This window comes from Ornithodoros turicata, chromosome 1 (assembly GCF_037126465.1).
Source record: "Ornithodoros turicata isolate Travis chromosome 1, ASM3712646v1, whole genome shotgun sequence".
Classification (NCBI taxonomy): domain Eukaryota; kingdom Metazoa; phylum Arthropoda; class Arachnida; order Ixodida; family Argasidae; genus Ornithodoros; species Ornithodoros turicata.
Window position 1 is genome coordinate 204,943,983 of NC_088201.1, and position 17,860 is coordinate 204,961,842.

The 17,860-nt window shown below is 45.4% G+C and overlaps 1 long non-coding RNA gene across 4 annotated transcripts; it reads left to right on the forward strand.

The window, feature by feature from the left end:
• The first annotated feature begins 631 nt into the window (after positions 1-631).
• On the forward strand, positions 632-17,617 carry LOC135378992 (uncharacterized). Of its 4 annotated transcripts, none has more exons than XR_010418659.1 (5): positions 632-799; positions 851-956; positions 9,955-10,018; positions 10,081-10,149; positions 17,443-17,617. It is a non-coding gene; the product is annotated as an uncharacterized LOC135378992 (long non-coding RNA). The 4 variants fall into 4 exon arrangements; XR_010418661.1 differs by having other exon boundaries at positions 9,958-10,018; XR_010418660.1 differs by lacking the exon at positions 851-956.
• The last annotated feature ends 243 nt before the right edge of the window (positions 17,618-17,860 follow it).

Consider the following 17,860-nt stretch of genomic DNA (forward strand, 5'->3'; position numbering starts at 1 on the left):
ACGCGTTTCCGGATGACATAGTCGCTTTCAGAATCTTAATGGCCGTTGTTTGGCTTTATGCTGGTGTTTTAGTGTAACCACTGTGCAAATTATTTGAACAACTTCAAAAAGAGAGAGAGAGGTCATACGAGACCATTCGAATGACACCTTTCTATAAATGTTTATGTTGGCGTGCATGTTATGGGTTGGAAGGTACGTCTCTTCATTTCGTGACGTAGTGCGGATGTAGCGTGTTTCACTGAAACAGAATTCCATTCGTGTTGTTTGCTTCCGGAATTTGCTAATCCTCGCACATTCGTTCAGCAAACCCACCGTGGTGATACTTCTTTTCGAGCGTTTTCTGTTTTTTTTTTTTTTTAATACGACGGTTAGCGTTATGGTAAACATATTCTTCGCACTGGCCACGACGACTTGTTATGCGTTCTCCCGTTTTCCTTTGAGCGACCGTCTTCTACCTTTAGTGGATACCCTTACACTCAGATGTACAAAAGAATGTGTCGCCCTGTTGCCATACCTCTCTCTCTATTCAACAATCTGTTCAGTCATCGCAGGGGCTCCTCCTCTCCATGTCGCCTCAGAGTGGATTCCGAAACCTGAGAAATAATCTCCTTCACATCCCATTCTCTCCCTTCATCGTGGCCCTATCTACAGTCTCGCGATGGCGTCATTTCGGATTTGCAGTTGAGCAGCCAATTAGGAGGACGCGGGTGCCGTGCGCGTGACGGACGGAAGTCGCGACAGACGCCCTTATGAAAGCCACAAAATCTGTTCTATATTAATTCTTCTGCATTGGCGTCCGGTAAGTTTATGTTCATGTTTTCGCTAGTCCTGACTCAAGCTGCTTTTACAGAACAGAAGCAAACTGTATGACACCACAGTAAGGATTCCCTCAACGTGACGTTGTTGGAAATCCACTGTGTTCAACACCCTTCATACCCGAAAGACGGCCACTTTTCGTAAGATTCACGGATCTTAACGTTGGTCGATTGTACTAGTGTACCGTCGAAAGATCATCATCATTTCATCACCCTCCCCTGTGGCTATAAATGTGGTTTTATTGAAGCACGCCTGCTTGGAAGCACGGGGATCTTTCCGTACATTTTGTCACGGCTGATAACATTTTTCTATTGTATTCCTGCGCGATGACAATCCGAAGATGTATTAGTGTTTCCCCTTTTGCGTGGTTGTTCAACCAGGGTCATTTCAGTACAGTTCATTTCAATTTCACTTTCAAACAGCATAATTTCAGTAGTACAATGTTATTTGATAGCCGTCCTTGTTACGAGGTATCTTTCGCGCTTCCTAGACGTGGATGATCGTGGCCTGCGTGGATGATCCCAAAAATGTTGGGGCTGTTGACATTGCAGGAGAACTTCTGTAAAAGGGGGAAGATAACTTGAGTGAGCGAAAGTCAAAGCTGCCGAGGTCTGCAACATGCCTGTTGCCTGGACACAATGCCGCGTGACACTACTGAAAGGAAAGGGGAAAACACGAAGTAGTTGTAGCCCGCAGTGACCTAACTACTGCAGTTAACTACAGAAAAATGTGGTTAAACTATCAGTTATAATTACATTCCCAGAGTTACTTTCTAGCTACTTTTCAGCTAAATCAAAGAGTGATATTAAACGGTTGTTCCTACCGTTTAATATCACTCTTTTTAATTTACTCACCGCCGGCAACTTGACATCGCCTATTTTTTCTGCCTTCGTATTTTTCAGCTACTATACAATACGTTAACTACCTTCCCAACTAACTTCCCAACCCTGGTTCTAGGTACGATCCACAGTACGGAACAGAACTACGTTCCATGAGACACATGACGTTGTATATACACTTTAAAAAAAATATCGGGCTCTTTTTACAGAAAAAGCTCTGAAAAAAAAACGCCCAGAGCGATCTGTTTATTTTACAGAATGTCTGTTCAGAGTATTTACAGAAACCTTGTGAAAATTACAGAAAACTTAGTAAAAGTACAGAATATCTGTGTCCTTTTGATAACAGCGTTTCCGCGTGGACAGACTTAGAGGGTTGCCTAGTTCTGGTGAAACCCCCGTGTTAAATGCCCATGGGGTATTGATTGTTTTCTTTCTTCATATACATGCACACATATCGCAATATAACTGTATACATGTATGTGAAAAAAAGTAATCACCATGGGTATTTAATACAGATGTTTCAACAGCCAGAACCGGAAAGCTCTGTAAGTATTCTGGCCACACGGAAGTTCTCTGTGAAGGTTCGTATAGCCAATGGAGAACCTGAGGAGTGGAGGTTGTAAGGATCACAGAGACCGTTTTTGCCCTTCGCCATTGCTGCATGCCTGGGATGCCGTACACCAAAACATCCAAACCACCGATCCAAACATATGTGACTTTGCAGCATGCTTTGATGCAAAACATGTGTTATGTTGTGCATAAAACCGAGCTGTGAGATTACACATGGTCCAAGACTATTTTCTTTGAGACATGCTATTAAGTGCGGATCTATCGAACGGATTTTTGTTCTGAAAACGGCTACAATATCAGGTGACCTAAAGAAACAGATGTTCTCATTGGGACAACTTTGTAGCTTTTATAATTCAAAAGTTAATTAATGAAAGTTAATTGAGTCATCGCCTTTGGACTTTGCTAATGCCCTCCTAGGGAGTGCCCTTCAGCATATGCTATATTGCAATTGATTTCATCTCGGAAAAAGTGTTATATATATTTAAAAAAATATGTTCACAGTTAGCTGGGACACCCCTGTATCTGTCGCCAATTACACCTCCAATCTTACCATCCCTCACCTTTACATTGTTTGTTGTTCTCTGCTCCTGCAGTTGCTTTGGCTCAGCTTGCGAACCTCCTCTTGTCGCTTGGGGAGCAAAAGCATGCTCAATACGTCAGACGGGGAACATGTAGTTTTTCAGTCTTTTTTTTTTTTGTCTGCCTAGCTTGTGATGATCGACATGCCTGAGTCAACGTCGAGTAATTTCATCAGGATTTCTCTTTCGAGCCATGGCACAGGGCCTTAAGTGGCCTTGACTGGGTAACTTTCTGAGCTACGTGCTCAAAGATCGTCACGATAAAGCTCATAAGAAATGAAGCCCACTACATGAGGTCGTATGAAAACATACAAAACGCATCAAGAAGGTAGGTGACCACAACCCGCTGGTCAGCTGCCAGGAAGAACGCCACGGCTGCTTATTAGCTCCCTGCATAAGGTTCCTCATTTGCAGTGCTATATGATCAGGTTCAAGCAGCATCTACAACAATTAGTGTGAAGTTTGACGTGCCACAGCTCCAATGAATTGAAACTATTTTTTTTATCGGCTACGTTGTCCATACTTGAAAAAGCTGAAAGCTGCTTAACAAAAACATCACCTTTGGTCAAGTCACACTCATAATGTTACTGCCTTGAATGTGCACATAAAAGTGTGCCTGATAATAAGGCTGCCTGATAATTCAAAGAAAACTTGCCAGCCTCTCGAGTATCAATTAATGAATTACAATTATTACACACAGCATTTGCACTTCGTTTCTTCAAAGCACAACGATGCACTACTCACATTCACTGACGGACACTTTCTTTTTTGACGGTGTTTTCTCTGGCAGTGGTCTAAAGGTGCATGAAACGTCTCGAATGTCAGCCTTCACTTAGGATTGCAGCAAGGAAATAAGTAGGTGTTCCACATACGCTACAGGCGTGGAGCGGCCCATTCCTTGCATTTGTACGTTTTTCTTCATTCTGCCTGGGGAGAACACAGATATTCTACTCAAGACCCTTGTAATGCAACACTCACGCATCCAACAGTTTGCTAACGCTGCACAGAAATGTGAACATCATAACTTTCGGGTTCTCATTCACGCCAGGCTCTTTTGAGCCATCAGATGTGTAAGCTGACGCCGACAACGAATATCACGTTGAAGAGGAGCGGTTCGCTCTTGTGGGTACTGTTATCTAATAGGGAACGAGACACCGATTGCACCGCAACACATATTCTTGGCTCAACAACTCCGACTGCGCGGTCAGGTGCACGCACAATCATCCCACTGCCGTTACAGCAACTTGCTTTCATGCTCAATAACATACGCATTCAAGCATACTCGCGCCAGGAATTGATTTGCACCCCGATGCAGTCACTTTGAGCATATCACAGTGTCGTTTTCTGCTCAACCACATGACTTCACCAAGCGGCGAGTATAAATGACAGGCATTGGTGAAGTTAGGCCTAAACAGTTTCGGTTTGTACGACACGACAAACACAGTACTTGTCTCCGCACACTCTTAGTGGAACGTCTGTTCCGGTATCAAAAAGGTAGCACTATGCACTTGCTACTAACCACCACAATGGGGTCCAACCTAATTTCAACAAGGAAGCTGCTCACTTGAAGCCGAGACAAAGATACAAAGGTGCAGCTACGCAGCAGAGCGCCAACCGCTAACTTTCGAAACTGCGGTTCTTGAGCCCACGTTTGTGAGAGCACGGTCAACAGACGACGATCCCTCGAATCTCTCGCTCGTATCGAAGCGGGAGAAAAAAGATCATTTGATTCGATCGCATTTTCGCTGGACTGATTGCAATATGGCTGACAAACGTCGATCGTGCTCGCTGCAGTTCTTAAACACAGTATGATCTGTGAAATGGTTATACAGAAGAGTCTGTACCCATTTAGGGGGAATTTCTCTGTTTTTTCTCTGTTATTTTGCAGAATTTTTTTTCAGTGAGCAGTGCGTTCTACGTACGTTCTACAGTACAGAGCAGTAAGTACGTACAGTACTGTACGTACACTACCGTACTTTACAGGGTGTCTTTTTTTCGATACAGACTTTTCACTAAAACTGCAAGGGCTATAGACATCCTATATTCAATTCTGTCATCTCTGGCGTGGCGGACGTCCTTGGCCATCTGTTGCTCAACCGGCGAATGACTAATTACCTAAAACTTGTTAATTAACTTTTACTTATAAAAGTAGCAAGGCCATCCCAATGAGAACATAAAGTCCCTTCGGTCACCTGATACGGTTGGCGTTTGCAGAACAAAAACCCGTTCGATAGATCGTCACAAAAAAAATTGTGTAGGAACACCATTTTTTCTTTATTTTGTTCATTACGCATCTTCGGATACGCGTGTTTCCTTCACCCTGTCGTGAGAGGATGAAAGAGCACACTATCGCCTCTTGCGTCCTGGAAAAAGATTAAAAGAAAACAGAAAATGCAACCCAAGATAAGGACAGTTCGGATAGCGTCACCCAATACATTTCTTTTTGTTTTGTTTCCGCAAGTTCGAACTCAACCTCGACGCATAAGGCGGCACTATGCTCCTTCACCCTCTTACATTGGGGTGAAGGAAGGACGCGCCTCCGAAGATGCGCAATAAGCAAAATAAATAAAGAATGATGTTCTTTCACAATTTTTTGCGGGCGATCTATCGAACGGATTTTTGTTCTGAAAACGGTAACGGCATCAGGTGACCAAAGCGACAAGGTGTTGCCATTGGGACGACCTTGTAGCTTTTATAATGAAAACGTTAATGAATGCTTTTTAGGTAATTAGTCATTCGACGGTTGAGCAACAGATGGCCAATAACGTCCGCCGGCCCAGAGATGATAGAAGTGAAAACATGATGTCAATAGCCCTTATAGCTTTTTATGAAAATTCTGTATCGAAAAAAAAGACACCCTGTACACTACTGTACGTGCTGTATAGTACCGTAATACAGTAGAGTACTGTAAGAGTACTGTACTGTTATACAGAACTGTACTGTGCTGTACATTACTCTACGTACTCAACAATACTCAATAGTACTCAACTCAGTACAGTGCTGTATTGCGCAGTACTCTACTGTACTGTGTGTGCAGTTGTACAGTACTGCACGGGTACAGTACAGTAGAGTTGTATAGTAACGCAATACAGTGCAATACAGTGTCATACAGTACTATACGTACATCCTGTCACCGGCTGTGCTGTCTGAGGTTTTCCCTGGGTTTTCGGGAGACTTTCCAGACGAATGTGGGCACAGTTCCCCCAGAAGTCGGCCCATGACGCATACTAACCCTCCTGCCTCCCACTGCTTCCTGCTGTCCTCTCTCCATCTGTCCATGTCTCTATGCTGCTCATAGCCACAGTTGCTTCGCGGCGCTAACACGGAATTAAAAAAACTATACGTACACTACAGTACATAACGTGCATCCTAATGAACAAAGAAGATCACCTTTGGTCGAGGTATACAAGCAAAGACTCCAACCATCCCAAGATGATAAAAAGTGTAATTGCTAAAACCTGCATGACCGCAGATGTAAAAAGACCCTACCAGCACCAGATCGGGACCAGCTTAAGACAATAGATTGGCAGACTCAGCAAGGCCGGCTACCCGGCGGACCTCATAGTCGCCATTGCGAGTAGTTTGCTAAGTGAGAGCTTGAGAGCCGCCCGTCGGACAAGAGAACTTGAATGAAACAGTCACATGGGTGCGATTATTCCAGCGATGACCAGTAGTTAACTACATGTAGCTAAACTACTAGTTAAACTACCTGATTGTAGTTAAAAAGTAGTTATCAACTACTTGCAGAAATGTGGTGGCAACCACTAGATAAACTACTATTTTGAGTAGTGAACTACAATAGTTAGGTTACTGCAGGCGCCAACTACTTCCGATTTTGCCGCAAGTTTTACGGCACGATTGTGCTTTCGACTTTTACCTTGAGCTACTTATTTGATGAGAACGGAGGTGCAGAGCAATTGTGCTGTGCATGTGTACTAAATATTTACTTTTATCACTGCTTGTGATTCATATTTCGGTGTCCAAGAACACAATAGAATGGGATTGGTGTTGATGGACAACGTTAAGTAGTTATAGATGTAGTTAAAGGGACTATGAAATTTCCCGAACCCCCATACTTTTTTTCGGTAGAAACTGTTCTTCCCGCAGAGAAACTAATATGCCACAAATTTTTCCGGACGAAATCGCTCCACTCTGCGAGGAGCGCGCGCTGGAAATGTCTCTTCCGCGTTCCTCCTCTCCCGCGCATATTTCCCTGCCGATGGTGTAACTGTACGGACCGCTCTTCGGTTCCCCGTTACGTCACCGGTGTTGCGCAATGGCAAGTAATGCCGCGAGCTCGCGCTGTGGCTGCCGCCACTGCCGAAATCTGCCGATCGCGCGAAAGCTGCTGTCATGGAGATTTCCACTCCCGATGAACGCATACGTCGGATCCTACGGCGCATGCTCCTGGCGGGATTCCTCGGCTCGGCAACACGTCACGATGACGTGTTGCTGAGCCGGCCGTGGTCGCGTCAAGTTACCCGTTGTCTCCCCGCTCGGCAGCTCGTCACGGCGCGGCGCCAGCTGTCCTCCCTTCGCCGCTCCGTTTAAATTCGCTCCCGAGAAATCCGCTCGCGCGACGAAAGTAAAATTTCGGTTCTAGACTAAGAAAAATGTCTTCTTTCGAACGAAACGAAGAAAAAAATCGTTTCATAGTCCCTTTAAAATACATTGCAGTAGTTAAAGTAGTTTTATCTACCTCCCCTGAAATGTAGTTGAACTACTAGTTAAACTACTCTATTGCGAAGTAATTCGTGGTTATAGTTAAACTACTGTAGAAGTAGTAAATGGCCATCACTGGGTTATTTCCTACGAGCACCAGCTATCCCATAGTTTAAAGAAGATAGGGTTTGGGTACGGGTACCCGTTGATTTCTCCGCAAAGAGCATACTGAACTGAAGCAGAGATCGACAGGGTAAACAAGGGGGACCCACTGGCAGAAGAGTGCTGTGTCATGCACAAGGCCATGTTTTGTCCATACTCGGGGGGGGGGGGGGATATGTTTATTGCAAAACAAAAAGAGGCAGGTGAAAAGGAAAGGTCATCCAGGCAGAAGTCGGCTTGCTATTCCTTGTAAAAAAAAAAGAAAAAGAAAAACAGAAACAGAAAAGGAGAAAGACGCAAGCGGCCCATGGGCAGCAGGGGGGCATGAGTACACGATTGCTCAGAGGCAATCCAGGAGCCCAGAGTCACCCAGGAAGCATATTAGAGCTCTGGTAACAGCCCATTGCTTCTGCCCTACGGGGCCCAGTAGGGTGGCCAAAGAGAGGTCTCTGTGCCCAAGGGCAGATAGGCGGTGCGTGCGGCGGGGGGAGTATATACGTAGATATGGGTGTTCCGCAGACGACAAGGCCCGGTGCTTGACGTCGGCCTTAAGGAACTTCAGAAGGTCATCGGGGTGACCTGCCTACAGTAACGCAGGATCACCTGAGAAAATGCGGCTGCTCAACCCTTCTGTCCAGATGAGACCCATGATAAAATTTAGAACAATGGACAAGGTATGCAGGGAAGTCGTGCAGGCGACACTTATCAAGTAAAAGGGGGACTGGTGCATGAGTTCGGAGGCATTGCTCAATCCATAAAAAAAGTAGGAATTAATGACAGACATCGTCAACTGTCGGTCGTCACTTACCCCGATGACTAAACTAGAGTACTTGTCAAAGGGAAGGGCTTTTTGTAACGAAAGTTCAGCCCCCATTTCAGAATTTTTTCACTTTCCTATCTTACCCATGTACACCACATTGACCAGTTGAGTCGTTTGAGACCGTTATGAAACATGTTTTATGATTATGATGATTATCGTCAACGGAGCTGGAGAATACACAAAAAGAAAGAGATATCATCCACGAAGTATCCGGATATTCAGAAGTGATGAACCCCGCGTGTTGACTCTCGAAGATGTGTACAACGTGCATTGCGAACCCCATCGGCATTATTTGAACAGGAGACCAATGTTTTTCAAGTCAACGTCACAGATGGGTGTTTGCAGGAGCTGACTGTCTACAGGCAGGGCATCCTAAACTCTGCCATCCCACGACCCATCAAACATATAAGATATCGTGTCTTGCTCCCCGATGCTTTTCAACTTGAATGCATGAACATTAATACGCGAAATTGGTGCTGAAATTTGATTTCACGCTGGACATCGTCAGAGTGAACAAGCCAGGCTAGATATATTCGCATGGCAGCAGGAATTGATGTTCCTATGGTCACTGAACTGCATAGATCGAGAGGTTACCCGTCATAAAGAACTCGCTACGAGTTAAGTTACCGTGTGCAAAATGTAACTAAGTTAATAACGAAGTTCTTCAACCTGAAATGTAACTCGCACTTACGGAGTTACTTGAAAGAAAAGAACGAGTTACTTCCAAGTTACTTCGGACACAAAATAGCACTACACATGTGCAGCTTCGCGTCAGCAGTACAGTTCGACCTTGAGTTGCCTGCGGAGGAGTGCAACACGCTTAGATCGTTTTGGTTTATGTCTAACAGTTCGAATGCTTTACATCTTACTCCCTGTGCGCGCACAGTGGTTCAGCTTCATTTCAATGGCAGCGGTTCTTACTTCCTGAATGGAATACTGTCATTGATTGAATATCACGTTTTGTAGCAAAAGGCAGCCAGCAAGAAAATCAAGAATATATGTGGACGTGAGTGAAAAGCGTATTAAAAGTAACTCAGAACTTATCTTAACTTACTTTGGCCTGAAAGTTACCCTTTAAGTTACCCTTTAGGTTACCTGAAAAAGAAACGAGTTCCTCTGAAAGCTACCACGGCGCGAAAGTAATGAGTTAAGTTACAGTTACCAGAAAAAGGAACCTCGTTACAGTAACGAGTTACTTTGAACGACTTACCTCGTACTCTGCTGAACTAACCTTGTTTTCTGTACCTCGGAGTCGGAAGTCGGCCCAGGACACATACAAACTACGCTGCCCCCCACTTCTTCCTGCTCTCGTCTCTCCCTCTGTCCACATCTCTACACCGCTCATATCCACAGTTGCTTCGCGGCGCTAACACGCAACCAAGAAAAAAAAACTCAAAGAAACGATGCCGCCCACAAGAAAGCATTGTTCGCTGCCCCAGAAACTTACATAATCGGAAATAGAGAGAATGGCAAAGGCTGTAATATTATCACTTTCCACCTCTCACAGCAGGCTCTGAAGACAATCATCATGAAGACGGCCATCATTATTCTGTTCGTTCTGGTCGCTTGGTGTGAGTATTCGTGTGACCCGTCGTGCCCGATGAGCTGAACTGTCTAACGACCCTCTACGCAGGCGCTCTTTCCGAGGTGGAAGCGTTGCATCATCGTGCCTCACCGGGTCCAGTCAGGGCTGCTGCCCAAGGTAAGGGCCAAGAGATACATAAAGGGTATGAAAGTGATTGGGCTCACAAAAGTGATATGGCTGCTGAGATGGTCCGTCACAAAAGGCTAGATATTAAAAGTGTGATTGAATTAGAACCTCCACGAGCGCCGGAGGGGACAGGTCTTCACTTTAGCGGGAGGGGAGGGATAGCCATTTCTTTGTCCAAGCGGGAGAGGGGAATCACTGTGTTTAAAAACGGGATGAGCTGATATCGAATCCGGAGGATTTTCCCTGGTCTTAAGGACACAGGCTTCCCAGGTAGATATCGGCACAGTTGGTGATACATTTTAGGAAAATGAGAACAGAAAAAGTCAATTTATTTACTTGCTCTTATCAATCACCAGAGGTCAGAGAGTCGGGACTGAAAATATGGAAGTCGCCAGCAAAGACGCTTACGCAAAATTTTAAAATAACCCACAAAAGTTCATATTTTTGGGACCTCCAAAGAGTACGTGTCATCAATGCGAACTCTGGGCGTCTGTCTCTTAGCGACACCGGGCTCTGTCCTCTCGGCACCACGTCAGAAGACCGCCAGCAGTGCACTGCAGCCGACGTTGGAGAAGTAATGTTGCCAGACGCATCGCAGATTGTGCACACTGCGACATAAAGCTTCTCAACCGTATGATATACAGTCGGACCTCGTTTTATGAACCCTCGATATACGAATTCCCTCAACTTACGAACGGCTCCACAGGGAACCAAACTTTTTCCGTGTATTTTGACCTCGTTTTACGAACCCTCGATATCCGAACTATGAACGGATTATTAGGGAACGGACCCAAAGTAGCCAAGCCATTCTGACCTCGATATACGAACGGGCGTTATGAACGTACAGAGGACCAGGCCAATGGACCGGAGGATAATGAAAGTTCCTCAGTACATGCTGCCAAGGTCAAACATACAATGTCCCAACGTCGCTACGTTCCACAAACATGATTCACCATTTCCTGAAAGAATAATTCGGGAGTTTACAGCCGAACGGTTGTGAGTTTGGACCAGGTCTCCGAGATGGAAACATCTTGCCGTTCCAAGAGAAGGCGTTCAGTCCTGACAGCCGGTGACAAGCGTAATATTTGCCGTTGGAAACAGTCTCATCCGCGCGCGATACGGTACTTTGAGGACCGGGTGGTGAGTCAAGTATCAGACTTCTGTCGTCTCTTCTAAACAGGATAGACCCCGCAGAAAGTATGGTGCAAAGCACAATTACACAGTATTTTCAAAAATAAAACTTATTCAAATTAATTTCCCGTGTTTTTGTGAGGTATTTGTGCACTGCACTCACCGGACCTCGATTTACGAATACCTCGATTTACGAACGATTTTTTGAGAAACGAAGGGTGTTCGTAAAGCGAGGTTTGACTGTACCCTAGCAGTCACATGGACAGTCTCCAATGATCATTGAAAGCAATGACCATCGAACATGCGCGTAGCGCAACCTAGCGTGCAACTTGTCAACCTGTCAGGGAAGCATTCTATACAATGTTCTTCTACACGTTACACGCTAGATGGCGCTGTGGGTATGTTCCAATGGTCATAGCTCAAATGATGAGCGGAGACTGCCCGGTGTGACTGGGGTAGAAAGTAATCTTCCGATACTTCCACCTCTCGGAGGGAAAAATATTTCGGGGGAATACAGTGTGAGACACGTAGACTGCAATGACTTAAATGAAGAAGGATGTTGAACGAAGGCGAAGAGGAGGGATGTATGAGGATGAGGAGGAGCACCCTAAATTAGCTTAGAGCTCGTACCAATCACCTTGGTGCCTGTTTCTGTCCGCAATCCAGACGTTTCTTCTCTGTCCACAGTTTCTTCCGTTGGTTAACGAGGTATTTACAGCAACAACTTTATTTGAATGATTATGAGTGGGAGTTTTACATCGCCAGACTCTACCCCATTGCTGGCGGTAATGTGGTGAAACAGAATAATGGGTCGTCTCACAGTGATGACCCAAGTCTTGTGGTATCCCAAAACTTTCCAAGTGGTTTAAAGGCAGGGCAGTGGTGGGCTGTATTTGGCCATGGACCAAGAAATTTTGATATGGTGAGAGGGCGAGAGTCCAGCTTATTTAGAGACACTGAAAGTGTGAATCTGGAAGGGTTGGTAGAGCGTGTAATGGAGAAGCATGAGTTTGAGATCTTCCAAATCACTCAGGTGACGGCACCCAGGAGAAAGAGATTTAAAACTTCATCAATGCTGTGCGTATTCTTCCTCGCTGCGGACCTTGCGAATGTCAATTTAAAGACATTTAGCCACATTTTCCAGGTCCACAACGAGAAAGAACAGTGGATTATACAAAGTACACTGAACTATATTACAGACAATTATATATTTACACTTTTCACTGAGAATTGTCGCTGCGAGTCTGTTAGTTGAAAACGCGTACAATATTTGAAGTATGTTCACTAGTGATGTAACTAGTGCAATAAAATACGTGAGTTATATTGTAATACGTGTCCAACTGGACATTTGGTTTGAACGTGTACGACGTAGATTGCAAGGCGTTCCTCGGCCTAAATAATATGTTTAAAAGTCCCCATGGAAGAGAAATCCTCTACCCCGCTGGTTGGATGAGCTGGGAGACCAATTTCTAATAAACTGTATAATTACCAAGAACACCACTAAAGTACCCATAGTGCACCATTAATCCTGTGTGAATATGCTTTTCTCGAAAATAAGGATCCCCGTTGAAAAGAGGGCACCGGTCTTCCGCGTTTTTATAATGGAACCCAGACGGCATGCTGTATATCTGTATCAATGGGGTGGTTTGACTATAGCGTTACCAAGGGTCATTCAGGGTTCACCGATACTTTTGTTCGAGGAAAATCAGTGAGTACCTGTGATTGAATCAAGCTTTATGAGGGCGAACGGCAATCTTTCTCGGGTCTCTGGCGCGTGCAGCAGTGCACGTGCACCAGCGGCAGCTATCATGGCGGCGACCAGTGTGTCTATATAGCTGTGGGACAGCGATGCGTAATCAAGTTCCTTGTGAAGCAGAGCGAGAAAAAAGCTGAGATTTTGGAAAGATTGCAGTCACAGTATGGGGAACAAGCGATGTCAAGGGAAATAATATCATTTCACCCCAGATAAGAATAAGAAGCAACCTGGAGTGGCAATTCATCAGGCTTCCGCGCCGCCAAGGAATAGGCAAGATGCAACCGCCTCCAGGGAAGCCTATGTAAACCGCTTCTGGGGCATGTGGGGTGCCATCGATGTAGACCCTTTGGGGCAAGGGTTACGATTAACGCCCAGTACGTCTCCAAGGGTGCCGTGCGAAACGCAGCTCGCAAGAAAAAGCCTGTGATGTTGTTCAGAAGGGCCGTTCTTCTTCATGACGATGCCCGCCTTCACACGGTGGCGAATTCGACAGTAGCAACCCCGGTCGAAATGCGCTGAGACATTTTGACCCGTGCTCCTTCCATTCCAGATTTAGCCCCAAGCGATTATCGTTTGTTTGAGCACTTTCAATTGCACCTTAGGGGGAAGGCGTTCCACCGCAGCTGAGACCCCCCAGAACGATATCCTACTGCGATAGCGCGGCCACGTCTTTCTTCGCCAAAAGCATTAAAGAGTTGGCACCGCGATGGCAGCGGTGCCTTGATGCGCACGGTAAATAGCTTGGTTGAAGAAGAGACGTAGTTTGGTCCTTCCGAGATTTAAAGAAAGAAAAGTCTCAGTAAACCTTGAACGACCCTTGCAATAAGGAAGACTCTAGAGAACGTACTTGGCGCGCCGCCAATGCGACCCTCCTATTCCCGCGTGTGACCCTCCGGACGCAGTTATCCGTTGGTCATGGACAGTGTTAGTCGCAGAGAGTCGAACCGAAACACTTATCGGTTCGGTTCACGTTCAATTTCGACGATAAGGGTTCAGTTGCGTGCTCTGGAAGGCAACTATAATGGTTCGAACCGGTTTCTCCCAAACGGTCCGGTTCACGAACCGGTTTAGTGGCCACGGGTGGGAATGAAGCACAACAGACAGGTTAAAGCAAACTTCAGTTTCTGAGGCACAGTGCTTGAAGTGGACAGGGATTGCGTGAACGTCATTCAAGATGTTCAAAAATTTTGCGCGATATAAAAGACAAGATTAGAAGTGGTTACGACAAGAGCATAACCATGAATTACAGGTTTTGGTTGACTTCCCCAGTACGTCGCTCATGTCGCGGTGGTTAACTAACCCACCTGGTTGTTCGCAGAATCTCAGCAGGAATATAAGAGTCAAACAAGCCTGCCACCTTAGCCTAAGTCATTTAATTAACTGAAATTATTGATCACAAGTCAGTAGACGCAGCAAACGACGCTTCATGATACTTGGATTGGCTCATTTTAGCTCCCAACCACTGATGGGTTTAGCGTTTTTAATTAAGTTGGATTGGCACGGTGCGACTCTGAGTACGGGGTCTTAATGTAAAAGGTGTGTTATCGTGCTATAACTCACAGCCGCCGTGCTACCATGTCGCCCTAGAGTGAAGTGTCTGTGGAACAAAGACAGAGCACGGCAAGAGCAAGTGGAAACACCAAGTTCGACCCATTTTCGACTCGTTCGCGATTCTTAAATACTATATCGGTATGGCTGTTTTTACCTCTTTTATTTCAAATGCACAAAGCAAACCACCTCGATATGTTGTTTTCATTCTGGTCAACATGAAGGTGGCTGGCCCTTTACTTTTTAAGGGGCTTGTGCAAGCTCACGCGCTCTAGGTGTCAGCAATCAGATCTGAAGTTAGGGTGTACACACTGTATAGCTGAGGCTAATTTGTATATTAATATAATAAATGTCACTTCATGAATGCTACCCAAAACTGTTGTTCATCCGTAATCCTTATACAGTGTGTTTCAGTTAAATCCCCAGGCTAAATAATTAGCGAACGGGTGCAGCAATCGAAGAACTTTCTGTTTTACAAGTATCTGCTCGATACCACATACGACTGGCGCACCGTGTGAATGAGTGGGAGGCGCTCATTATTTAAATAAAAATTCAAATAGATTTCGCGGAAAAGCAACTTCTCAAGCGGGGCGCCGCCGGCATTCAATTGGGTACTACCCATTTGGGGACCTTCAATGGACACCTTTTCGAGAAAAATCTGCCCCCGGAGCGAGTCATTAGTTGCAGTAATTAAGTGGTTTCGGTGTACACATTTTTGTGGTCGCGGCGAAGCGCGAAACGACGTAATTCATTGGTGTAAGCACGCAATTCATTGGTGGACAAGGGAGTAGAAGCGTGTCCTTTTGCGCTTCACCGCGACCGAGCGCGACAAAAATATGTGAACTGAAGCCATTTAATTACTGCAACAAATGACCCGCTTCGGTGGCAGATTTTTCTCTAAAAGATGTCCACGGAAGGTCTCAAAAAGGGGTAGTACCCATTTTAATGCCGGTGGAGCCCTGCTTTAGAAGTTATGTTTTCTTACGAAACTCATTTGAGTTTTTATTTAAATAACGAGAACCTCCCACTCATTCACACGGTGCGCACCTTGTAGCCTCGTATCTCACAGATAATTGTAAAAAATAAAGTTATTCGATTGGTGCTCCCGGTCGCGAATTATTTCGCCCGGGGTTTAACTAAAACACCCCGTATACATTCATATGTATCTCATAGACATTAGTAGTCATAACAGCTTTAAGTTACCATCTTCGTTGTTGTTATTTCGCGACTCCAGAAAATCCAGAACATTCCTGAAGGGCACGAGTTTTTCGGCAAGCAACAGGAAGATTACCAAGCTAAAAAATCGAGGGGGAAAAGACGAAAAAAGGTTATTTTTGTGCTCATGCAGGACATGCAAGATACACGCTTAGTTCCGTGTAAACCGTTATTTGAACCGGTTACCGGTATTTTTGAATGGTTCAGTTCCGGTTCAGCTCCAAGATGGCATCGTCTGTTTCGGTTCGGTTCCGTTCCGGTTCAGTTAATAACGGTTTCGGTTCGTGTTCGGTTCGCCTCTCTCGTTAGTCGACGAGTTTCATTTGGCTAAGCTACGGCGAAGCTCCTCCGTTTGCTAGCAACACTGCGAGGTCACGTGCCACAACAAAATAGCGGAACGGGCCGATGGAAGCAGGGATGACGGGAATGATGGTGACCGAAGGAAGCGAGGCAAGCCCTGTAAATCTTGTTCCGTACGTGCGGTCCTTCTGAGCGCGTGTAGAGTTAGTAGTGCTATCGGTATCAGACAGTACATACTGTCAAGTATATCTTATCTGTGGGATCGTCCTCGGCACTGCCAACCCTTTGCTTGCCAGCGGCACGGATGAAGCTGTTTACCGCCTATGACGTGTTGAAGAAGCCACGTGAAGCAGCGTTTATTTGATCTGCTGGCGAAATAAATTAATCGTAAGGAATATAGCATGCATTTCTGAGGGCAATATCAATCAGAAGATAACGAAGAACTGTTCACCGTCGTCTCCATTCTGCTCTGCGATCCAACGGGAACTGGATGTATGCAAAACCGAAAGCGTCCGCCATTTTGTTTCGGTCTGTTGAGTTTCTGCTTTAACAAAGTGACGTACAAACGGCAGCACACAAGCAGTGAAGTAGCGGAAAGTAATCATTGCTTATTTATTTAATAAATGTATGCGAGACGCGCACATAGTATGCTCAATTTAAGATAACATGCGACGAACTTGGGAAAAACTTTGTAAAGTTTAGCGGAATGAAGCAACCAACGCAAGGCAACGAAATGCTTTTTCGGCCGGCCCCCATGGGTTTGACTGAATGTCGCTGCTGTGCTTTGAGGATATTTTTTTAGAATGCTTAGGGTTTTGTGAAACAGGGTTCTCCGCTCTTACGTGAAGAGGTCACGGTGGAAGATCCACCCACCTGGCTCTCGTTGTGACGTCAACCGTTCACACACCCTCTGAGACTTCACTGCTCCAGTGGTCGCATTATGATTCAGTATAACAAACACTATTATCGTGTACAATTTACTTAGGAAAATAAATCTAGTCCGTCAACTACGTACGCCGTTGGAGATAAGGAAACGCAATAGCGAGCCAGAGGAATACTGCAGCGCCACCGCGCGCCATCAACAGCCACAACGCACTTATGCCGCAGTGTAGTATCATGCGGCGAGTGTGAACAGCCAATATTCAAGCAGAGTGAGTACGATGGATTACGTTATCTAGCGCAAGACCTCTCTGTGTCTAGTCACCGCGGCCCACGTGTTTTGATAGCTGACGAACTGTAGGTTTCTTTTCCTACGAGACTATAAAAATTACAAAAGTAGATGAGTACACGCATGCGCAACATTATATTTTGCGTCCACTTTGTTTCTCTCACAGGCTACAATCCTTCGTCGCTGGGGGCTCCTATCACTGGTCGGTCCCGTAGGGGGATCTGCAGTACGGGGGTCGTCCTCTTCGAATGCTGACCACACCTGGATGTCGCTCGTCAAGCGGTCACCGATACGACTGGCTTGATGGACACTTGACGGTGAAATAAAAACATTGCACGAGATCTGTTGGGACAAAACTTCTCGCATGCAGAATGCATTCTCTGGTGTTGCTATATCCTATGGTTTCGCAATTACCGCGCACCACCATTAAGGTGGGACTCCTCAGCAAAATCACCACAAAGGTCGTGGTACATCCGTAACCGTTGGAATGTCAGTTACGTATCTACGAAATATGTCGCTCCAAAACTGCGCAGATTTTATTCAAACAAATTTGTTACGAAGCCTCTGTGAAGCGAGAGGGCGCT